The sequence below is a fragment of the Mobula birostris genome, chromosome 3 (genome assembly GCF_030028105.1).
Source record: "Mobula birostris isolate sMobBir1 chromosome 3, sMobBir1.hap1, whole genome shotgun sequence".
NCBI lineage: Eukaryota > Metazoa > Chordata > Chondrichthyes > Myliobatiformes > Myliobatidae > Mobula > Mobula birostris.
The window spans coordinates 66,546,075-66,571,286 of record NC_092372.1 but is presented as its reverse complement, the minus strand read 5'-3'; the positions used below and the strand labels follow the sequence as shown (position 1 = coordinate 66,571,286).

Below are 25,212 nucleotides of genomic sequence, written 5' to 3'. Positions count from 1 at the left end.
ATTTTGTGATTGTGGCTGACCATATTCATAATATCTTCATCGCTCAGATAAATGTATGTAAATTGTTGTGTTCATTTGTCAAGTTCGTTAGCAATGAAATTTGTTTCCCATTGTTAAAAGCAATTCATAAGCACTTTTCCTATCCTCAATTGGCATCAATAGCTTTGGAAGCTGATCATATAAACATTAATAATCTTTTCAGTTGTTTAGTCTCCAAACTTATTAGCAAATCTCGGTAAATATATTGTCCTTTTTTAAATTCTACACTTGAATAAAATTTTCCTTCATTGCTGTTATTACCTATTTATTTTATCTTATCTGTTCAAGTAATGGAGCAGGTATCATATTACTGTGTTAAATGTTTAAAATCTTGCTAACAGTAATTTTTAGGCTTAAAACTACTGTAAAATGCTGTAAATAAAGACATAGCTTTTGCAGCACAGGAGCAGGCCCCTTGGCTGAGTTGGTGCATCTTCACACAAGCCTTCTCCCATTCACTTCAATTGATTAGAATAAGCTTTTCCTTTCACCCTCACAAATTTATGAGGTTTCACTTTAAATGCATTCATGCCTTTCAATTCAACCAATCCATTTTATTACAATTTCCAAGTCTTCTTTTCATTTCGTTTCTAGAGAAATAAATCTTCATTTGTAGTTTTAATGGCACTGTTAACTGGACTGTTATTTCTAATGATCTGTGCTCCTCATTTGCCTTATACCTGTACTGCTTTTGAGTGAGTGAGGGCTTCCATCAGTCAGAGTTGGCTGTAGATATTGCGTTCTAGTTGTCTAGATACGCAAGTCTGGCAGTACGATATGGAGAGCGAGCTGTTGCCCACGTAGCATGCTCCCCCTCTCCATGCATCTGACGAACCCAAGGGAATGGCAGAGACCGATACAGTTTGGCACCAGCAGTGTTGCAGGAGTTGCCTGTCAGCGGTGAACTCAATGTAGGGCTGCCTTAGGGACCCCAGCTTTGGATTTTTCACTCGGGGTTTACTCCCGAAGCCTTCCCCATGAGTGGGTATAGCCGCAAGGCAGTGAGGTTTGAGATCAGAGTTTTCCTTCTCTTAGATGAGCTGCCAGCCACCTGTCTGAAGCGACTGGTTTTAAGGTGCCAGTAACCTGTCTTTGTTCCTTCTCCTGTCAGTAGAAGCAGTTCCACTGGGGTTAGTAGCTAAACCACGCGTGAAGGCCCGAAGCTGGGCGTGGTTGTCAATAACGTGGTTATTTGAAGCCCACACTATTGGGGGCATTTGATAAGGAGCAGGAGCTAGTCCCCATTATCACTCCTGGCTATAACAAACTTAAGGAACCTTACTGCTTTTAGACACATGTAATTCAAGGAGTAGATGGTCTCCGTTCATTCCAACAAATGCAAGTGAATGTTAGCTTTCAAGTGCAAAACCACATCAAATTTTATTTATGTTCTTTGATAGCAATTCTTCCCCCTTCACCCAGTAAACACTTGCATATGGTCACATTTTAAATTGGGAACTCGATTTCTTGGATTGAATTTCAGTGGACCATTTCAAACATAAGTATTTCATTTATCTTTGTGAATATTTTGTTGAAATTTGAATGAAATCTTTTGCCTCGACTGTTTTCGTTCAACAACGTAGTGCTAATTCTTTAAGCATCTTTGTTACTGTTGCACTAATATTCATTTTGCGAGAAATCACAAAGACGATCATCATTTTTAATATTCTCTGTTCATTAGAAAATCTTTGAATCTTAGCTGTTTATGATTACTCTGCTACATTTGTAACATTATACTATTTTTTTGTAATTCTCAACATATTTATATATAAATGTTGTAATATTAATCCTTGTTCTGTGTGTCCAGTAGAAATCCCATCACTTATTAAACTAGTAATCAATTCAATAATTCTTCATAATAATACTTATGAGTTCAACCAAAAGGATTTTGTGAAACACTTTGTGAGTGAATTTCTAACATCAAATGCAAGACTGGAATTTTGAATACCTGATTTGGAACTTTGCCCTCATTGGCAAATGTTAGGAAATTACAGGGCATCATCCATAATGTACAAATGTGTATTTGCACTGTGAGTTTTGCCCTACCATTCAGAGTACTTGGAAAATTACCTCATTAAATTAAATTAATATTATTCACTAGTTCAATTACAGAATAAAATAGACCTCCCATCTACAAGTATTTGATTCTGTAAAAACACTTAAGCCAAAATTTGAAACAGAAATTACCAATGTAATTACTTGTAATGAAAAATCGAATCTAAACTCATGCATATTTAGAATAGAAAATGTTTTCTGAGGATATTAACATTTTATCATGGAAAATGAGCATAGAAAGGTTTTATCATGAGATTTAAACACAAAATAATCTGCAGATGCTGGGGTCAAAGCAACACTCACAACCCTTGGTCTGAAGAAAGTGGGAAGAGCCAAAAGAGAAGTCATTGAGTGTGAGAATCAGTTCCGCCAACTGGACCAAGGGTGTAGCTATGGGAACTCGCATGGGCCCTAGCTATGCCTGCCTCTTCGTTGGTTATGTGGAACAGTCTGTGCTCCAAACCTATTCTGGTACTGCTCCCCAACTTTTCCTTCGGTAAATTGACGACTACATTGGTGCTGCTTCCTGCACCCATGCTGAGCTCGTCAATTTCATCGACTTTACTTCTAACTTCCACCCAGCCCTCAAATTCACTTAGTCTATCTCGGACACTTCTCTCCCCTTCCTCGATCTCTCGGTCTCCATCTCTGGAGACAGACTGTCCACTGACATCTTCTATAAGCCCACTGACTCTCATAACTACCTCAACTATACCTCTTCCCACCCCGCCACATGCAAAAATGCCATTCCCTATTCCCAGTCCCTCTGTCTCCGCCGCATCTGCTCCGAGGATGAGGTTTTCCTTTCCAGGACATCTCAAATGTCCTCTTTCTTTAAGGATCGTGGTTTCCCTTCTGCTGTCATCAATGATGCCCTCACCCGCATCTCCTCCATTTCCAGCACTTCGGCTCTCACCCCATCCTCCCGCCACCACAACAGGGACAGAGTTCCCCTTGTTCTCACCTACCACCCCACCAGCCTCCGGATCCAGCACATTATCCTCCGCAACTTCGGCCACCTTCAACAGGACCCCACCACTAAGCACATCTTTCCCTCTCCACCCCTCTCCACCTTCCGCAGGGATCAGTCCCTCCGCGACTCCCTGGTCCACACGTCCCTCCCCACGGATCTCCCACCTGGCACTTATCACTGTAAGCGCAAGTGCTACACCTGTCCCTACACCTCCTCTCTTGCCACCATTCAGGGCCCCAAACAGTACTTCCAAGTGAGGCAACACTTCACTTGTGAGTCTGCTGGGGTCATCTATTGCATCCAGTGCTCCCGGAGCGGCCTCCTCTACATCGGTGAAACCCAACGCAGATTGGGGGACCGCTTCGTTGAGCACCTCCGCTCCATTCGCCACAACAGACAGGATCTCCCAGTAGCCACCCACTTCAACTCTGCTTCCCACTCCCATTCGGATATATCCATACATGGCCTCCTCTACTGCCATGATGAGGCTAAACTCAGGTTGGAGGAGCAACACCTCATATACCATCTAGGTAGTCTCCAGCCCCTTGGTATGAACATAGAATTCTCCAACTTCTGGTAATTCCCTCCCCCTCCGTTCCCCTATCCCTATGTCACTCTGCCCCCTCCCCCAGCTGCCTACCTCCTCCCCCTTAGTTCCGCCTCCTTCTACTACCCATTGTGTTTTCCCCTATTCCTTCTTCACCTTTCCTTCCTATCACCTCCCTGCCTCCCTTCCCCCACCCCTTTATCTTTCCCCTTACTGGTTTTTCACCTGGAACCTACCAGCCTTCTCCTTCCCACCCTCCCCCCACCTTCTTTATAGGGCCTCTGCCCCTTCCCCCTACAGTCCTGACGAAGGGTTCCGGCCTTTTCCACTGATGCTGCCCGACCTGCTGAGTTCCTCCAGCGTGTTGTGAGTGTTGCTTTATCATGAGTTTGTTAATGAACAACTTAATGTAATTTTGTAAACTGTTTACAAATTTTTTTGCAGTAACTGAACTTTATAATGTTCAAAATAAAATTTCAAACAAAATATATTTGATAAAAATATAAATAAATTGGCCACTAAATTGCCTTTTGTGTTTTTGTTCATACTTCCATTCAAAGGTAGGGCACTAATTCAACATATGTACAGTAGCTCACAGTATTAGGCTAGAATATTCAATCACTCATATAAGTATTTTGCATATGTGCAGTTTGTAGAATTTCCAAACTAGCAATTCATGCATCAAGAAGAGAGATTAAATAATGTGATTTGCTCATCCTCTGAGAAGATAACAATTATGTCACTTTTTCCAAAAAAGAAAAGCGAGATAATATAAAAATTGAATTCTCAGTTTTATTTTAGACCATAGGATATAGCAGCAGAATTGGCCCATTTGGCCCATCATGTATGCTCTGCTATCCATCATGGCTGTTTTGTTAGCCCTCTCAATCCCATTCTCTTGCCTTCTCCCCATAAGCCTTGATGCCTTTACTAATCAAGAATCTATCAACACTCCGTTTAAAAATGCCCAATGATCGGGCCTTCATAACTGTCTGTAGCAATGAATTCCACAGATTCCCCACCCCCTGACAAAAGAAATTCCTACTAATTTCTGTTCTAAAGGGATGACCTTGCATTCCGAGACTGTGCCCTCTGCTCTTTGACTTCTTCACTATAGGAAACATACTCTCCACCTACACTTTATCTAGGCCTTTGATTATTCAATAGGTTTCAATGAGGTCCCTCTTGTCCCTATAAATTCCAGTGAGTCCAGGCCCAGACCTATCAAATGCTCCTCATAAACTAACCCTTTCATGCCTGAGATCATTCTCCCGAACCTCCTCTGGACCCTCTGCAATGCTAGCACACTCTTTCTTAGAAAAGGGGCAGAAAAATGCTCACAATACTACAAGTACGGTCTGACCAATGCCTCATTATTAATCCTCAGTATTACATCTTTCATATTCTAGTCCTCTTGAACTGAATGCTAACATTGCATTTGCCTTCCTTAACATTGACTGACCATGCAAGCTAACCTTTAAGGAATCCAGCATGAGGACTCTCTGGTCACTTTCCACCTCTGATTTCTGAATTTTCTCCCCATTTAGAAAATGGTATGTGTCTTTATTTCTTCTACAAAAGTGCATAACTATGCACTTCCCCACACTACATTCCACATGCCATACCTCTTTGCCCATTCTCCTAATTTGTAAATCCTTCTGCAGAATCCCTACTTCCTCAATTCTACCTGCCCCTCCACCTATCTTTGTATCGTCCACAAACTTGGCCACAAAGCCATCAATTCCATCATCCCATCATTAACATATAACATAAAATGAAGTAGTCCCAATACTGATCCCTGTGGATCATCACTAGTCACTGTCCGGCAACCAGAAAAGGCTCCCTTTATTCCCTCACTTTTCCTTCTGCAGTCAGCCAATCTTCTATCTGTGCTAGTAGCTTTCCTGTAATAACACGGGCTCTCATTTTGTTACCAGCCTCATATGCCTCGTGCAGCACCTTGTCAAAGGGTTTCTGAAAATCCAATTAAACAACCGTAAGGAAACCATGCTGACTTTGACCTATTTTACCATGTGCCTCCAAGTACCCTGAAATCTAATCCTTAATAATGGACTCCAAAATCTTCCCAACCATTGAAGGGAGTGGTTTTACCACTAGCCTTACAGCTTTTTTAGTTGCCTTCTGTTGGTTTTTAAAAACTTCCCAATCTTCTTAACTTCTCACTAATTCTTAATGTATTATATGCCCCATCTTTTCCTTTTATGCTGTCTTTGACTTTCCTTGTCACCCGTGGTTGCCTCATCCTCCGTTTAGAATACTTCTTCATCTTTGGGATGTATCTATCCTGTGCCTTCTGATTTGCTTCCAGAAACTGTTCTGCCATTATCCCTCCTCATGTCCCTTCCAATCAACTTTGGCCAGATTCTCCCTCATGCCTCTGTAGGTCCCATTACCTGACTGTAAAATTGATACGTCTGACTTGAGCTTCTGTCTCTCAAACTTCAGCGTGACTTATGTCATATTATGATCACCGTTCCCTCAGTGTTCCTTTACCTTAAGCTTCCAAATCAAATCTGGTTTGTTACACAATACCCAATCCAGAGTTGCCTTTTCCCTTGTGGGCTCAACAACAAGCTGATCTAAAAAGCCATCTCATATATATTCTGCAAATTCTATGTTTTGGGATCCAACACCAACCTGATTTTCGCCATCTACTGTACCTGTGTATTGAAATCCCCCATGATTATCATAACATTGACCTTCTTACATGCCTTTTCTATCTCCCATTGTAATATGTTTGCCACATCCTGGCTACTGTTTGGAGGTCTGCATATAACACCCATTAGGGTCTTTTAACCTTTGCAGTTTCTTAACTCTACCCACAAGGATTCTACACCTTCCGATCCTATGTCACCTCTTTCTAAGGATTGGATTTCATGAGTTAGCACCAAAAATATTAACCACGTTAGGTCGTTTGAAAACTTAGTTGGTTCACAAACACAATTCAGAAGATCGAACCTGCTATCACTACCTGATGCACAAACTCTACATCACTCTATGTTGTGTTTACTCTTAATTACAGATGTGGAGGCCCAGTCAGTCAGCTACTTGTAAGCGATCATAACAAGGAATGGAATTGTGAGGCACGAACGAGGGGCTTGGTATTCTTCTGCTCTTTTGTGACTTCAGGTTATAGAAGAAAACTCTCTATAACTTGAATTCAGGTGATGAATTAGGAAATAGTACTGAATAAAGCAAAGGACGTGCAGTATATTGTTCTTTGAGAAGGTAACTTGGTTGTTTCTAGTAGCAATGGTTTGGCATATGCACCAATGGTCAAACTGTCGTGGTCTAGAAGGACATTGCAAGCCTGCTTCAATACAGAAGGCAGGTATAGATAATGAGGTTTAAGACTATGAAGATGTTGAGTACCACAGTAGCGTTGCGATTAGTTTGACACTATTACAGTTTGGGGTGTTCTGGAGTTTGGAGCACAATTCCGGTGCTGTTTTGTACGTGCTCCCTGTGGAATATATGGGTTTCCTCTGTTTGCTCCGGTTTTCTCCCACGGTCCGAAGCCATACTGGGTAGGCTAATTGGTCATTGTAAATTGTCCCGTGATTAGGTTAGGGCTAATTGGGGTTGCAGGGTTGCTGGGGTGCCATGGCTTGAAGGGTTGGAAGGGCCTTCTCAGTGCTGTATCGCTAAATAATAAATAAAATAAAAATAAACAAATATTAGGAGCAATGCCTTCTTAAGTAAGGTGTGAACCTCGTGAAATTACAACTGTGTGCCAAATCCCAGCAATGACAGGTCAATGATAGAGCTCTGGAGTCTCACAATCAGGTGATGAGGTCAAACTCCAGTATAGCCAATCATATCCTGCGGAATATAATCATACTTGGGTAGCAGGAGCAGAATACTTTGTGAACTTACACATCTTCATCCTTGGTGTCACCCACACAGTGCAAGGGGAAGGATGAAAAGTTAGCAGATGCCTTCTGTCAGAAGGGGCTCAGTCAACTGCCGTATTTAACCTTGTCTGAAGTACAGCTGTCACAGTTATCATATCCAACGAATTTGGTGTGGCTCATGTGGTGTTAAGATGTTTCTCAGTTCAGTTCACAAAGCAAAAAGCTCTGGACTCTGACCACGTCCTAGCTGTAGAGCTGAAGACATGTACTCTAGCTGACCGAGAAAGTCACTGATACTGCTGTCAAATGAAATCTACTCACTAATAATCTGTTTCACAATGCTCACACCAACTCAACCCTTGAGTCTTTTACAAGATTGATTCAGATTCTGTTGCACAGCCTAATGCTTGAGGAGAACTGAGAGCTGCTGTCCTCAATATCAAAACACCATTTGATCAAACTGGGCTGCGGGAATCAGGCTCAACATACAACCAATAAAAAGAACCAATCAGCACAGTTGTGGACGTCAGCGGGATAGACCAGCCCGAAGAGTTTAAAGAGAGACAGCTTTATAGAGAGGGGGCTGGAAGAGCGGCAACAGAGTAGATGAAGTCAGAATAGGAGGGCTTTGGCTCAACGGGCCTTCAGCGATAATGGGTCGAGGCGAGATATGTTACCTGTGAAGAATAGAAACAGCAAGTATGTCTGTGAGGCCGGTGTTCTACTGGGTGTCAGATGTGGGAAGTCTGGGAGACTCCCAGCCAGCTTCCCAGAAGGCCATATCTGCCCCAGGTGCATCGAGCTGCAGCTTCTTAGGGACTGGGTTAGGGAACTGGAGCTGCAGCTGGATAACCTTCATCTGGTCAGGGAAAGTAAGGAGGTGTTAGAGAGGAGCTATAGGCAAGTAGTCACACTGGGGCCTTGGGAGACAGATAAGTGGGTAACAGTCAGGAGAGGGAAGGGCAGGAGTCAGATACTAGAGAGTACCCCTGTGGCTGCTCCCTTAACAATAAGTACTCCTGTTTGAGTACTGTTGTGGGGGATGACCTACCTGGAGGAAGCAACAGTGGCCACACCTCTGGGACAGAATCTGGCCCTGTGGCTCAGAAGGGTAGGGAAAGGAAGAGGATGGCAGCAGTGATGGGGGCCTCTATAGTTAGGGGTCAGACAGATGATTCTGTGGATGCAGGAAAGAAACACAGATGGTAATTTGCCTCCCAGGTGCCAGGGTCCGGGATGTTTCTGATCACATCCACGATATCCTGAAGTGGGAAGGTGAACAGCCAGGGGTCATGGTACATATTGGTACCAATGACATAGGTAGGAAAAGGGAGGAGGTCCTGAGGAGATCTGACTTGTACGGCCAGATTTGGGAGCAGCTTCTTTCCAACTGTGATAAGACTGCTGAACGGATCCTGACCCAGATTTGGGCCACACCCTCCAAATATCCAGACCTGCCTCTCGGTTTTTTGCACTACCTCACTTCCCATTTTTCTATTTTCTATTTATGATTTATAATTTAAATTTTTAATATTTACTAATTTTATCTATTTTTAATATCTTTAATATTTAATATTTGTAATCCAGGGAGTGTGAAGCGCAGAATCAAATATCGCTGTGATGATTGTACATTCTAGTACCAATTGTTTGGCGACCATAAAGTATAAAGTATAAACTATAAAGCAGACTACAGGGAGTTAGGAAGGAAGTTGAGAAGCAGGACCTCAAAGGGATTACTGCCTGTGCCCTGTGACAGTGAGGAGAGGAATAGAGTGAGGTGGAGGATAAATGTGTGGCTGTGGGATTGGAGTAGGGGGCAGGAATTCAGATTTCTGGATCACTTGGGCCTCTTTTGGGGCAGGCATGACCTGTACAAAAAGGACGGGTTGCACTTCAATCCGAGGGGGACCAATATCCTGGCAGGGAAGGTTTGCTAAGGCTACTGGGGAGAGTTTAAACTAGAATTGCTGGGGGTGGGAACCGAACTGAAGAGATGAAGGAAGGGGCGTTTGGCTCACAAATGGAGTAAGTTTGGAGACAGTGCAAAAGGGAGGACAGGCAAGTGATAGAGAAAGGATGTGCTCAGACCGATAGTTTGAGATGTGTCTATTTTAATGCAAGAAGCATCATGAACAAAGCAGTTGAGCTTAGAGTGTGGATCAGCACTTGGAGCTATGACGTTGTGGCCATTACAGAGACCTGGATGGCTCAGAGGCAGGAATGGTTACTTAGAGTGCCAGGCTTTAATTGTTTCAGAAAGGACAGGGAGGGAGGCAAAAGAGGTGGGGGCGTGGCACTGCTGATCAAAGTTAGTGTCATGGCTGCAGAAAAGAAGGAAGTCATGGAAGGATTGTCTGTGGAGTCTCTGTGGGTGGAAGTTAGAAACAGGAAGGGGTCAATAATGCTGCTGGGCGTTTTTTATAGACCACCCAATAGTAACAGGACATCAAGGAACAGATAGGGGGACAGATTCTGGAAAGGTGCAATAATAACAGGGTTGTTGTGGTGGGAGATTTTAATCTCCCAAATATTGATTGGCATCTCCCTAGAGCAAGGGGTTTAGATGGGGCGCAGTCTGTTAGGTGTGTTCAGGAAGGTTTCCTGACACAATATGTAGATAAGCCTACAAGGGGACAGGCTGTACTTGATCTGGTATTGGGAAATGAACCTGGTCAGGTTTCAGGTCTCTCAGTGGGAGAGCATTTTGGAGTCAGTGATCACAATTCTATCCCCTTTACCATAGCATTGGAGAGAGATAGGAACAGACAAGTTAGGGAAGTGCTTAATTGGAGTAAGGGGAAATATGAAGCTATCAGGCAGGAACTTGGAATAGATTTTGAACAGATGCTCTCAGGGAAATGTATGGCAGAAATGTGGCAAATGTTCAGGGGATATTTGCTTGGAGTTCTGCATAGGTACGTTCCAATGAGACAGGGAAAGGATGGTAGGGTACAGGAACTATGGTGTACAAAGGCTTTTGAAAATCTACTCAAGAAGAAAAAAAAAGCTTACGAAAGGTTCAAAAAAGTAGGTAATGATAGAGATATAAGGCTAGCAGGAAGGAGCTTAAGAATGCAATTAGGAGAGCCAGAAGAGGGCATGAGAAGGCCTTGGTGAGCAGGATTAAGGACAACCCCAAGACATTCTACAAAAGCAAGATGATAAGATGTGAGAGAACGGGACCAATCAGTTGTGACAGTGGAAAAGTGTGTATGGAACCAGAGGAGATAGCAAGGGTACTTAATGAATACTTTGCTTCAGTATTCACTATGGAAAAGGATCTTGGCGATTGTAGGGATGACTTGCAGCAGACTGAAAAGTTTGAGCATATAGATATTCAGAAAGAGGATGCGCTGGAACTTTCTGAAAACATCAAGTTGGATAATTCACCGGGACAGGACAAGACGTACCCCAGGCTACTGTGGGAGGTGAGGGAGGAGATTGCTGAGCCTCTGGCAATGATCTTTGCATCATCAATGGGAACAAAGGTGGTTTTGGAGGATTGGAGGGTTGCAGATGTTGTTCCCTTAGTCAAGAAAGGGAGTAGAGATAACTGAGGAAATTATAGGCCAGTGAGTCTAACTTCAGTGTTGGTAAGTTGATGGAAAAGATCCTGAGAGGCAGGATTTATGAACATTTGGAGATGCATAATATGATTAGGAATAGTCAGCATGGTTTTTCAAAGGCAGGTCATGCCTTATGAGCCTGATTGAATTTTTTAAGGATGTGACTAAACACATTGATGAAGGTAGAGCAGTAGATGTAGTGTATATGGATTTCAGGAAGGCACTTGATAAGGTACCCCATGCAAGGCTTATTGAGAAAATAAGGAGGCATGAGGTCCATGGGGACCTTGCTTTGTGGATCCAGAACTGGCTTTCTCACAGGAAGCAAAGAGTGGTTGTAGACAGGTCATATTCTGTATGGAGGTCGGTGACCAGTGGAGTTCCTCGGGGATCTGTTCTGGGACCCCTTCTCCGTGAGTTTTATAAATGACCTGGATGAGGAAGTGGAGAGATGGGTTAGTAAATTTGATGGTGACACAAAGGTTGGGGGTGTTGTGAATAGTATGGAGGGCTGTCAGAGGTTACAACAGGACATTGATAGGATGCAAAACTGGGCTGAGAAGTGGCAGATGGAGTTCAACGCAGATAAGTGTGAGGTGATTCATTTTGGTAGGTCAAATATGATGGAAGAATATAGTATTAATGGTAAGTCTCTTGGCAGTGTGGAGGACCAGAGGGATGCTGGGGTCCAAGTACATACGACACTCAAAGCTGCTGCGCAGGTTGACTGTGTGGTTAAGAAGGCATACAGTGCATTGGGCTTTAAGAACCATGGGATTGAGTTTAAGAGCTGAGTGTTAATATTACAGCTATATAGGACCCTGCTCAGATCCCACTTGTTGTACTGTGCTCAGTTCTGGTCACCTCACTACAGGAAGGATGTGGAAATTATAGAAAGGGTGTAGAGGAGATTTACAAGGATGTTGCCTGGATTGGGGAGCATGCCTTATGAGAATAGGTTGAGTGAACTCAGCCTTTTCTCCTTGGAGCGGCGGAGGATGAGAGGTGACCTGATAGAGGTGTATGAGATGATGAAAGGCATTGATCATGTTGATAGTCAAAGGCTTTTTCCCAGGGCTGAAATGGCCAACATGAGAGGGCACAGTTTTAAGGTGCTTGGAAGTAGGTACAGAGGAGATGTAAGTTTTTTACGCAGAGAGTGGTGAATGCTTGGAATGGGCAACCCGCGACTGTGGTGCGGGCGGATACGATAGGGTCTTTTAAGAGACTCCTGGACAGGTACATGGAGCTCAGAAAAATAGAGGGCTATGGGTAACCCTTGGTAATTTCTTAAGTAAGTCCGCGTTCAGCACAGCATTGTGGACCAAAGGGCCTGTATTATGCTGTAGGTTTTCTATGTTTTCTGATAGAGGGAAGTGGCTAACTGAAAACTATCAATGGAGGCAACCCAAATTGTGCAGTCATGGGTGACAGTTCTTCACGTTTAGATCAATTAACCTTTCTTGGCTCTGAAATGTTCTCACACAGCCTTTTTTTCAATGAGAAATGACTGTGAGTGGGAGTTAAAGAGAACACTGTTTCAATGGCTTGTCTCACTGCTGGCACAACTGAAGATAATCCTGGTTCTCAGAGAGTAATTATCATGGTACCAACCCAATATTGCAGTGTTTCAAGGCAGGGCTCTCAACTTATCCATCTTCAGCTGTTTCAGTAATTTCTTATCCTCAAGGCCAAGGGCAGGAACCCACACTTTTTTGGTGACTCAAGTGTTTCACCTGGAGCAGCCAATCCTCTCTTGGCTGCATAACAGATGCCTCACTTGTTGTCGGGTATCAACTATCCAGAAAGCTCAAACATCTTGACATACCATACATTCATTAACTACAAGCTTAAATTAACCAACAATATTTACATGAGCAAAGCAAACCTTCGGGACTCTGCACCTTCTGATTCATCTAATCGTCTCTACCACCTACATGGAAAGAGTAGCCTCAACAGCTTGATCAGTGCTTAATTGCCACCTCCTCCATTTCCGTTAATGTTACCTTTAGCTAGTCTGACATCAGCTGATAAGAAAGATAAGTGAAGGAATGTTGTGGGATTGTCATTATCTCACCCCTCCCCATTACACATTCCGCTAACTACTAGAATCTTGTCACTAGTCAGAATCTTGGAAGTCCGTACCTCAGTTTTACTTGCTTATCTACCCAGATTCCAACAATGGAAAGAGAAAACCTATTTTCACTTATTCACCACCAACCACAGACTGACAATATACCTGGTCTTATCATTGTTGCCTGCATCCCAAGAGTATATAAAATAATAATACTATTGGCGATCTCTGACACTCTAAAGCCTCATAGTCATATTACAAGCCAATGAGAAACCTATGGCTTATCATCTTGGAGCTTGTACAATAATACCAAATTTTAACACCATAGTCTGCATGCTGTTCCATCTTCAACCATTCCCAAATACTCACAGATTTTGACTGTGTTTCTAACATAACACAAATGTACTTTATTCTTCTTGAGCAATATGTTTGATTCATAAGTAATTGCGATGATATTCAAGGCATATGGTACCTCAGAGGCAATTTGATATGGAAGTTTTTCTTCTATGTTTGGATTGCTTACTTATTACACACACAATATTTTTTCTTCTATTGAAATCTATAGGTCAAAACAAACACAGAAACATTATGATCACAAAAATCAGACCTCTCTGCCAATATTTTCTCATTACCTCTCCTGGCCAGTTTTTTTGTTTGGGGGACTGTTTTTGGATGTGTGACATCAATAGTCTGATGAAAACAATTTAAACCGTTAACCAGTGCTGTACACAAGCTGTAATGGAAACTCACAATGACAAAACTTGCAAAAAATGATAATAAAATTCAATTTTAATTTTCTTGTTACTAAAAAAACAAGAAAATTAGAAGCTTGTTATTAAAAAAGCTTCCTTGATTACTTTCTTTCCCATATCTTATTCACTGAGCTTGGAAGTACTTGGTGAATCCAACCGGTTACGTATATATGAATTGATTTGAATGCATTAAGCATCCAATGTTGCGATGGGCACAGAAAATAGCAGATGAATCAAACTCATTCACCTTCTGCTTTCTTTTGTTCATATCATGGATGTTGCAAACATAAAATGGGTTTTTTTATGGTTGTTCTTTTTTTGCACACTTCATTAGCTGATTATGAATATGATGAATTTCCTCATTCACTCAGTTCTCAAAATAGTTTTATGTCACCCTCTGAAAATAATACCTACTGTAATAATTTGTGCTGCACTGGCCTAAATTTCTCCCTTCATGACTCATTGGTTCTGTAAAATTAAAAAAGACTTTAAGAGTGGCAGGCAGGAAAGAACTGAAACTGGAGGACCGATTAATTGTAAGGCTCTGTGCCAGCTATATAATATTAATTTAAATTGTTATGTGCACTAAAACTAATAGAAATTGGGAAACTATAAATAACTATAAGCTCCATTTGGAGTTATTAAAATATCTCTTTCAGCAAAATTTTGGCCATTGAGATGTTTTTTTCTCAGGTCGCTGATTTATGTCCTCAATGATTGCATTTTCAAAATGCTGGAACCACAAGCTCTAGTGAATTGAAAGTCACTTTGCAGAAAGACTCTGGAAACCCATTGGAGAAGGGGTGAAGAAACCTGGCACAAGAGCTACAAATGTCCTGATCTATGATGCTCGTCTGATCAAACCAGCAGGAGAGTTCTTGTGTTCATATGGAATGAAGGCAGTGGGAACCCCAGCATGACATGGAATTTAGAACATCCGACTACAGAATGATGCCACTTCAGAGTTGGCTGACTATTGTGGAGATGACAGGTCAGGGAGATCTAATTTTCCCTGTTCAAAAACTGCCCTTAACATGTTTTTTGTCAGTATACATGTCCCCCTCTCTAATAGAACAAATACAAACTCTCCTATCAAAGCCCTGACAGAGGTTCCAGCTCTTCTAGTGTGCTCCTCCATGTTCTCCTCAGTAAGGTTTAGAATCTTATGGCCAGCAAGAGTTCTAGTATTCCCTAACATCGAATTGGTCTTTCATAGTATAAATAATTTAGAAAAAGAAGTCGAATGCACAGGTATTAAACTGAAGATCAAGTGGAGACAGAGAACTCCTTTATTTCACCTTTCTAGATTTTAAACAGCTGTCAACCTATTAAAATAACTATTTATTTCTTAAATATATAAATTAACCTCTTTGCTGGCACTTGCATCAATTGCTGACCATTACCTGAGGAAAGAGGTTTCAGTGGTATCTCAAGGCTGATATTTGTGTCAGTCATAGTCATGAAGTTATAGAGTTGTACAGCACAGAGAATAGACCTTTGGTTCACTGCATCTATGCTGACCATCATGCCTACCTATACTGAGTCCACTCATCTCTATTTCCTTTCTTCACTGTCTTATATAATGTATACCTACTATGTTTTGTGTGTTGTCTAAACCTGGGTGCTTGTGATATTACTGCAAGTTTTTCATTGTACTTGTACCTTGCAGTACTTGTGTACGTTACAATGAACTCAACTTGACTTAATCTGACTCACTTACCTGCATTAATTCATATTCCCCTGTGCTCTGCTCATTCAGGTACATCTTAAATGTTTTTCCCGTTCCTGCTTCTACCACTTCCTCTGACAGCTTATTCCTGACACTGTCTACTCTTTGTGCAAAAATGTGTATCCCTCCAGTTCCCTTTAAATCAACTCCTTCTAATTTGTCTAAGCTTTAGACACCTCTAGTATGGGAATCAGGCAATAGTTGTCTCTGTTTCTGATAATTTTATATAGCTCAGGTACTGTGCACTTGAAGAAGTATAATATCCTTTTAAGAACTGGCAACTCACCAGCGATGAAGATATAAAGAAATGAGATGCTGCGTGAGTCAAATATATTGCAGACTAACTCTTGGGTTCTGATCACTAATTATCCAAGTTTCTTTGGAGGACACCGCAGTAGACAATATTTTATGAGTGTCACATAAAAAAGCCCAGAGTAAAAAGGGCATTAGAGTGCTGGGAACAGAAAGTACTGTTGTGCTTTAAGTGAGAGATAAAACTAGTTCAATGATTAATCACTATTTAGCTTATCATTAACTCTAGGAAAGTACATTGGAATTTTTGCTGAAAGCTCTGATAAGGAAACTTCCAGGGACAGAAGTATAATATAAGTAAAGTCAACATAGATTACTTAAGGGTTATTTTTTAGTCCATAGCAAGTTCTTTAAAGAAGTCAGAGGCAATTAAACTTCTGAATTCTTTACCTGAAGTGTTGTGGAGTCCAGATCAATGGAGGTGTTAAAGAGGAGATAGCTATATTTTTGAAAATTTGAAAAATTAATGTTTATCCAGAACTGGCACAGGCAAGGAATTAAGACCCAGGTTAGATTATATTGAATGATGGGGAAGGCTTGTGGTGCCTGGTGACCTACTAATGTTTCTGTGTTCTTGTATCGCATGAAGAAGACAATGACAGTTTTGCAGATCTGCTCTACGTGGACTTTGAAAAGATGCAGCACAAGAGGTTCTTGAGCAAGTTATCAGATGCAAGATGGCTGCAAGTAAGAGAACATGGAATCTTCAGGAAAAGAATACAAGTGTCGAGTATGGCAAATTGTGTAGTGTTGGCATCATGGATCTGTTGATCCACTGCTCCACTGTCTTCTGGAATTGGAGATGTGGTTTCAAATCTGCAGATAATCCTAAATCAACAATAACCTGACTGAGAAATATATCATCACTCCTTTTTTGTCTCTGGGTGAAAATCCTGGAAATCATGACAGAATTGCACTATAGGACTAGCTTCACCATAAGGACTGTAGAAGGCGGTTCATGCTACCTTTTCTAAGGAGGTTAGGATGAGAAGTATGTGCTAACCTTGACAACAAAGGCAATATCTCACAAGTGAATAAAAACAATAGGTATGGATAATAAAGTGAAATCTTTCACCAAAATAATGAGTAAGCATGTGGTGTGTTAATAAATGGCAAATTGGTTGAAAATAGTCGTACAAATTGATCAAAATGGTAGCATAAAATGATCTACTGATAAAAGTGCAAAGGAAATATGGATTTCTAGAAATGTTCATCATCCCTGGGTGTATTATTTTAATCTCTAGATGGCCAATAGGCATTTGGTCCATGAGCCTAAATGGTAGATCCAGATAGCCCAACATGCTACCTTCAGCTAACAGGATGGTGGGGTAGTTACTAGACAAGTAACTTCAAAATGTCACAGACAAGAGAAAATCTGCTGATGCTGGAAATCCAAAGCAACACTCACAAAATGGTGGAGGAACTCACAGCAGTCAGGTAGCATCTATGGAAAAGAGTAAACAGTCGACGTTTTTGGGGTAAGATCTCTCATCAGAAGTGTCAGTTTAAATTTCACCAAGGAAGCTGTGAAATTTAAATCCAGTTAATAACTTGGATTTTTTTAAGGCAATCAGTCTCGATGAATGATGACTATGAAACACTAGATGGTTTCTTCAAAGCTGATCCTGCTCACCAATATCCTTTGTATGTAGAAAACTGATATTCTGACCTGGGTTGGATTACATTGTGAACCCAGGCATGCAACAATGTGGTTGGTTATCTTAACTGCTTGAAGCAATAACAAGTATAAAACTGATGGACCACATGGACTTGACTGGACACTGAATTGAGACATGTCAAATTGAATCCAACCCAGTTGATCTTGTAAAGACTTTCTCACAAACAATTGAGGGTTCCTGTCTGATGTAAGTCATCCTAACAGACTGCTTCAGGGCAGTCCTGGAGTATATCCTGTCTCTTACCATCAGAACAAAGCTAACAAAAGTAGTGGTGGTACAGTGTTTTACAGGTGGGAGTGAACTGCTCCGCGAGTCTTCAGTGTTGACTCTGGACTCCATGAAATATGCACGCACCGGGGACGATACATCACCTATCATTCTGCTTCATCTGATGAGTCATTACAGTTCTATGTTGAAGAAAACGTGGAAGAAGCAGTGGGAACCAAATCACTTTTGGTGGAGGACTTCATTGTCCACCATTAGAAGTGAGACGATCGCACCACTGCAGGCTGAGCATTGAACTATTGTACCAGCTCATGAATGAACAATGCACTTGAATCCTTGGATGAGAGGTTTGTTGGATGAAGAAAGATTAATATCTCTGGATTTTATATATAAAAAGGAGGTGAAATCTTATCAAACCATAAAATTGTATGAGATTTTGACAGTGGAGATTCTGTGATCATGTTTTTCCTGTGGTGAGTCCAGAACTGTAGGGAAAAGTTTCAGGATAAGTAGGCCAGCCACATACACAAGAGATGAGGTAAAGATCTTCTCTCAAATGGTTGTGATCTTTGGAAATTCTCTCTCCTAGAGGAGTCATCTAGACTAAAAGTTTTGAACTACTGAGAATCAAGGATAATAGGATTTGGACAACTGACTCTAGTCAATTGTCATCATGTTAAGCAACAGGAGAGAGTTGCTACTTCTTCCAATATACCTGCCCTTCGGGTCACCACCAATTAGACACGAATGGCTGTTAACTCCCAAAAACATATTACTCATGCGTTATTACATTTGAATGCAGGGGATGAAGGTCATCTGTCTGATTTCTGGCTTTATGAATAGAACGTAGAATGAAAGGATGTGTTAATGTGTGCACAGAAACATAGACAATAGATGCACAAGTTGATCATTCAGCTGTTCGAGCTTGCTTTGCTATTCAATGGGCACCAGGCTGTTGCTCTGTCTCAATGCCATACTCCCATACCATATATGGGGATCGATCTACTTCCTTCTTAAATGCATTCAATGACAGAGGCTCCAGCATCATCTGTGGCAGAGACTTCCACAAATTCATTATCTTTCAAGTGTACGCATTTCTCCTCACCTCAGTCTTTCATGTTTTACCCCATACCGTAAAAATGTAACTCCTCATTCTGGACCCCTCATCCAGAGAAAGCATTTAGCTGGCATCCACTTATGATCATAGGCAGAATTTTGAACATTGCCATATGTTCTTTGTTTCCTATATTTTAGTAAATGCAGGCCTCATTGCGCTGACAAATAATCTGCTGGAGGAGTTTAGTGGGTCATGCTAGAGGAACTCAGCAGGCAAGGATGCTGCTTGACCCACTGAATTCTTCCAAAGTCCATCATCTGTTGTCTCTTGTGTCTTCTAGTTGAACTAATCTCTGCTCAAACAACAGTTCTGCCATTCCAGGGATCTTAGGGACCTTTGCTGCACTTTTTCTTCGGCAAGTATATTCTTTCTTTGACAAGGGGACCAAAACTTCATAGGTGTGGGCCTGTACAAATCTACGAGATGTCCTTCTGTACTCAAAACCTCCTGCTGTGAAGGCCAACATACCTGATAGAAGTACTTATTTATTTATTGAGATACAGTGCAGTATAAGCCAGCTGTGCTGCCCAGCCTAGGGTTTAACCCTTCGCCCAGCCTAGGGTTTAATCCTAGCCTAATCACAGGCCAATTTGCAATGACCAATTAACCTACCAACCAGTAAATCTTTGGACTGTGGGAGGAAACCAGAGCACCCGGAGGAAACCCGAGTGGTTACAGGGAGAAACTCCGTACAGGCTATGGTGGAAATTGAATCTGAGTCACTGGTACTGTAGAGCATTGTGCTAACCATTATGCTACCGTGCCACGCATATGTAATTTCTTTCCCATGTTATGGGTATCAAATACAAAAGGGCTTAACTTTATGGTAAGAAGATGGAGTTTTGAAGAGAACCTGGGGAGTAGGTTTTATATAGAAAATGATTGATATTTGGAATGTACTGCCAGAGAAGGTGGTGGAATAAGATAGATTTAGAAAGAAGCTTAAAAAGGCAAGGCATAAAAGGGTTCAGTCCTAATATAGGCATATGCGATTAATTTAGATGTGCAAAAGGATGGCATAGAAATGGCATAGGCCGTCTTTGGTAGTATGACTGCATGACTATGATTCATGACCATTTGCTTTCTTAATTAATTGTAGCACTTGTATGTTTTCGATGTATAAGCAAGCGTAAATCCCATTGTGCATAAACATTTCTCCATGTAAATGGTACTTCATTTAGTTGCATTTGCAATGATCAGGAATTTGCAATTTGCTTAAAACAGAATGAAGCCTCTTTGCATCCTCCTCACAACATGCGATCCCATCCAGTTTTGTATTGCCTGCAACTTTAGAAAAAAATACATTCCATCCCATAATCCTAATCATTGGTGTAAATTGTAATTAGCTGGTGCCTAGGCATTGATCCCGCTAGTCAATACCTGCAAGCTTGAGAAAGTCTCATGTATTCTTTCTCTCTAATTCCTGTCTGTCAGCCAATTTTCAATGCATGCCAATATATTCTATATATGCCAACCTCTTATGAGGGACTTTATAAAAGACTTTTAAAGTTCCAAATACACAACAAAGACTGGTTCTGCCTTATCTATCCTAGCAGTCACATTCTCAAAAAAAAACTCCAGTAACTTTGTCAAACATGATTTCCCTTTCATATATCCATGTTGACTTTGTCTAATTCAGCACATTTCCTGTTATAATAATGACTCCAACATTTTCTATAATACTTATGTTAGTCTAACAGAAAAATTTCCTGCTTTCTCTTACCTTCTTTTCTTGAGTAGTGAACTTTCATTTGCCACTTTATGATCTGCAGGTGACTCTGTGATCTATAGACATTTGGAAAATGCCAATCAAGGCAACTATTGTTTCCATGGTTATGTCTGTTAGTACTCAAAAGATTCAAAGTACATTTATTATCAAATTAAGCATGCAGTATACAATTATGAGATATGTCTTCCCGCATATTTAGTCCAGCTCAGATCAGTTCCATCTAGTGCTGTGTTGTTCGTTATCTGAAGGCAACCCCGATCAAACATGCCCAAAGTAGAAACAAAAAAAGGAACAACCAACAATCAGAAAGACATCATGAAATACAGTGTTCAATCCATAAACTGTGTTGATGAAACCTTGCCCAAGACCCAGGACTCCAGCGCAATCCTCCAACAGCATCAAGCGAGAGGGAGAGAGAGAGACCATTCAAATGCAGGGACCTTCTTCTAGGACCAACTAGCCATATGGAGACAGAGAGACCATCACTCTCCTCCAGCAGCTGCGAGCCGGAGGCTGGTGGATGGTGCTGAACACCGGCTCACGTTCCGCTTTTGTCTCGATGATTTCAATCTTCTTTGATGCTTCAGTCAGCGAGATCAGTGAGAAGTGGAATTGATCCTGGGGTCGCGCCCTGTCTCCCGGCTTCTTGGTCTTGAAGCCGCACGCTTTGCTCGAAATCTCACTGAACACCCTCGGAGATAGCAAAGTGCCAGTTCATTCAATGGGCTAGAAAACACACAACCAAAATGTAGGTCACAGGCTCCAACAGTAGCAGAACTACATTTGAATGAAAAAGAAGGTGTAAAGGAAATGAAAGGAGTCATTTTGTGAACAGTCTGGAGGATGTCGCTCTTGGCTATGTTGTTCATTGACACTAACTTCTCCCAGAATCTAGATCCATGGATTTATTGGCTTATAGTGCCTTTAATTTCTTCATCATTTTGTCTTACTATCACTGATTTCCTTTAATCCCTTCTTTTCAGTAGGCTCTTGGTTTCCTAGTATTTCTAGAAAGTTATTTGAATCTTCATCTATAAAGTATGAGGAGGGGAGGAGAAGATGGCGGCTTGACGCAGTGCATGCGGCTGCTCCAAAATGGTATCGTATTTGTTAAGTAGGTACCGTGCACAATCCTGATTTGATGGAGACAGACATGAGAAGCACGGAGGAACATCTGGAGAAACTTCTGAAATGCCTGCTTCACTGCCACTGCTACTGTGCGATCGAGAATCTGTGAAGGGGAAGGCCCCAAATTCTCGGCTTTGCCTGTTGCCTGTTGCCGGGGCCGGGGTCGAAGCGCTCTGCAGAGATGGTGCTTGGTGCTCGGTGTCGGAGGGCTGGTCGAAGACTCGAAGTTTTCGGACGGACTCAAGAGTTGGCTGTGGTCGGGTGCTTCCAGGGTGCTGCACTGGCAAGTTTGCAGCGTTGGAGGTTGGAGGTAGAAGTTTCTCTTCCTTCTACCATCTGCGTGAGATGATGGGACTTTCGAGAGACTTTGAGACTGTTTTTTACCGTGCCCATGGTAGGTTCTTTATCAAATTACGGTATTGCTTTGCACTACTGTAACTATATGTTATAATTATGTGGTTTTTGTCATTTTTTTAGTCTTGGTTTGTCTTGTGTTTCTGTGATATCATACCAGGGGAACATTGTATCATTTCTTATTGCATGTATTACTAAATGACAATAAAAGAGGACTGTGTGTCCTCATAATCTAAATCTAATCTAAATTTGTATAATTGCTTTGCCATTTCATAGTTTCTCATTATAAGGAGCCTACATTTGTTTCACCAATCTTTTTACATTCTTACAGAAACTTTTATGTGTCTTGCAAGTTTACTCTCATGCTTTATGTTTCTTCTTGTAATCAGTTATATATTTTTAATGAATTTTAATCTTCTCTCAAACTTCCTACAGTATCTGTTGTTTTTACTGGTAACTTACATGCCTCCTCTTTGAATCTAATTCTATCTTTAATGTTGTTCTTAAATCTTTGTGTCACTTTCCTTTTTTTTGGCTCCAGAAATGAATATATAGATGTTAGTTTACTTGCTTCTTAATGTTGACATCGTGTGGAGGCTTGTCAGCTTCAAGGACTCCATCAGGTGATGCCAATCAAGGCCACTCATGTTGGAATGCCTGTGGACAAGACGCCAGATGAAAATTGATCCAACCCTGACACCTGAACAGACAGACTCATGTCTGCCCCTCCTGGGCCATGACATACAAAACAATAACAACTTGTTTCTTAAACTTAGCCATTGCTTAACCATTATTGTGCTTTCCAATGAAGCTCCCAATCTGTGATAGCCAATTCACTCCTCTTACTTTTAGTTTCTTCTGTTTAAATTTAAGACCCTAGTTTCAGATGAAACTACCTCATGTTCTACTTCATTTAATGAAGAACCCCGTCATGTTGTAGTTACTCTCCTCTAAAGCACCAACACAAAATGGTTAATTAATCATAAATCCTTATTGAATGGTGCACCATTCAATTAGGGAACAAACTCAATACTTGGTCTAAAAATAGCTATCTGGAACACACTCAGAAGTTCACTCTCATATTCCTAACTAATGCATGAGATCTAGCCAGTGCCAAGACTGACCAGGGTTGCAACTAGCGTTAAATTGCTGTCTCATGATAGATAATATAAAAGATCAAGAAATTATAGCAAGATAATGGTATGCTTCTGAGTCTGAAATGAAATCACACAGGTAGAAACTAGTGGAGTTGCAAGCCCAAACATCAACTCTAAGTGTTTTAATGCTACAGTTTCTCTTGGTCCACCAGAGATAGCTTGCCTATGTACGGGCCTTCCGTAAATCCTGAAAAGTGGGGGGAGGATTGTATGGAGGGGAAATGGAAGAACTAGTTCCTCTTGTTGGGAATAAAGAAAGGCAGATATTAAGATTCTTAGTCAAAAGCAAGAAAAGAGAGAAATACAGAAATTGTAAAAACTCAGAAAACAATTTGAATATAATAAAAACCAATTAGTGTCTGAATGTCTGGATTTCACACAAAAGCAATGCTATATCTTTGATTCAACTATGGAGTTGTCATAAGATGGCAACATGCTTGGTCAGTGAGACCTCTCTGAGCCAGCCAATGGTGTAACAGTTCATCTTTTATGTCTTTTTTACGATTGTGAGACACTGCTCAATAGTAAGAACAGCAAGTACCGCAGGCCTTCATCGCTAGTGAGTTGCTGGATAGTGGTGAAACTGTGGAATGGGCTTGTGTAGTGTATTGTTGCCTGCTGTGGCCACCTAGGGAAGAAGGTGTTGGAGGTGATGCGTGGTGCAAATGATTGTCTGGGACATTTTTCTTGTGATTGCAAGACCCTTTGGACATTGACAATGTAGAATACTGCAAGTCCGGTTCACTGGTTCATCAGTGAGAACAGTAGCAGGAGAGCTGCGTGCCCTGGAGTGCTGCATGGACCAGGCCCCCAAGCCCCAGCGTTGCCTGTTGCAGCACGCTGGGGAGGAGGTGTGGGAGAGAGCAGAGATGCAGCAGGCACACTGGAGTCTGTGCTGGGCTGGGCTGGGCTGACCCCCGCTGTCAGAGCTGCCCTCCACTGTTCACTCACATGAAGACAAGCTGGACTGTGTTCATCTGCGCATAATGAGGAACTGCTGTGTGCTTGCTCTTACAGAATCATGGCTCCAGGACCAGCATCCCATGCAACATCAACCTTCAGGCCATGCCACTCAGGGACTTGGGTTAATATATTTTTTTGTGTGACTGTATATGCTATCTTAGCTATACGTGCTAGGTGCCGGTTACTGTGTGTGACTGTATGTACTGTGATTTGCACCTTGGCCCCAGAGGAATACTGTTTCCTTTAGCTGTATACATGTCAATGGTTGAGTGGCAGTTGAACTTGACCTTGAACTTGTACAGACCCTGCTATACAAAGGATGTTAGAGAAATACAATGGGCCCAATGATGATTCACTGAAATTATATCAAAAAGAGAAACAACAAAAAGGCTTTAAAACTAAAACAATTTTATAGCAACAGAGAACATGAAGGGGATTTTAGGACCTTGAAATGAATTGAAGAAGTGAACAGCAATAAATTGTTTCCAGTTGTCAGTAACAAATACATAAGAAATTTGGAATAATCACCCACTAAATAAATGTGTTTGTGGGGATGATAATGAGAACATTGTGTGCTTTACAATTACGACATCGATTGAAACAGAAACAATAACATCATTTAAAAATGTAATGGTTTAGAACTTAAAATGGAGGTGTTAACCAGTAGTACTGGGGAAAGACAACACAATGGGAATACAGTGAACAGTATTGGATAATGGATGAAGTAGATTTGCAACCAATTCAAAGACCTAAGTATGTTTCTGAACTCGTTCACTACATGCACAATGTCCTGAGGATAGGTAAGTTATCGTTCTAACCTTCACCGATATTAGAAAATCTATTCCCTGGCAGTAAAGTAGCATTCTAAAGTTAATCATTATATATTACTTTTAGTATAAAGATAAAATGCTCGCGGCATACCATCCTAGAAATGTTCA

The 25,212-nt window shown here is 41.4% G+C and overlaps 1 protein-coding gene across 1 annotated transcript in view; it reads left to right on the top strand.

Annotated features, from left to right (window-relative positions):
• The window catches only part of grxcr1a (glutaredoxin and cysteine rich domain containing 1 a), a 60,497-nt gene that overhangs the window by 952 nt on the left and 34,333 nt on the right, over window positions 1–25,212 (top strand). The gene's annotated exons all lie outside the window — the stretch shown is intronic.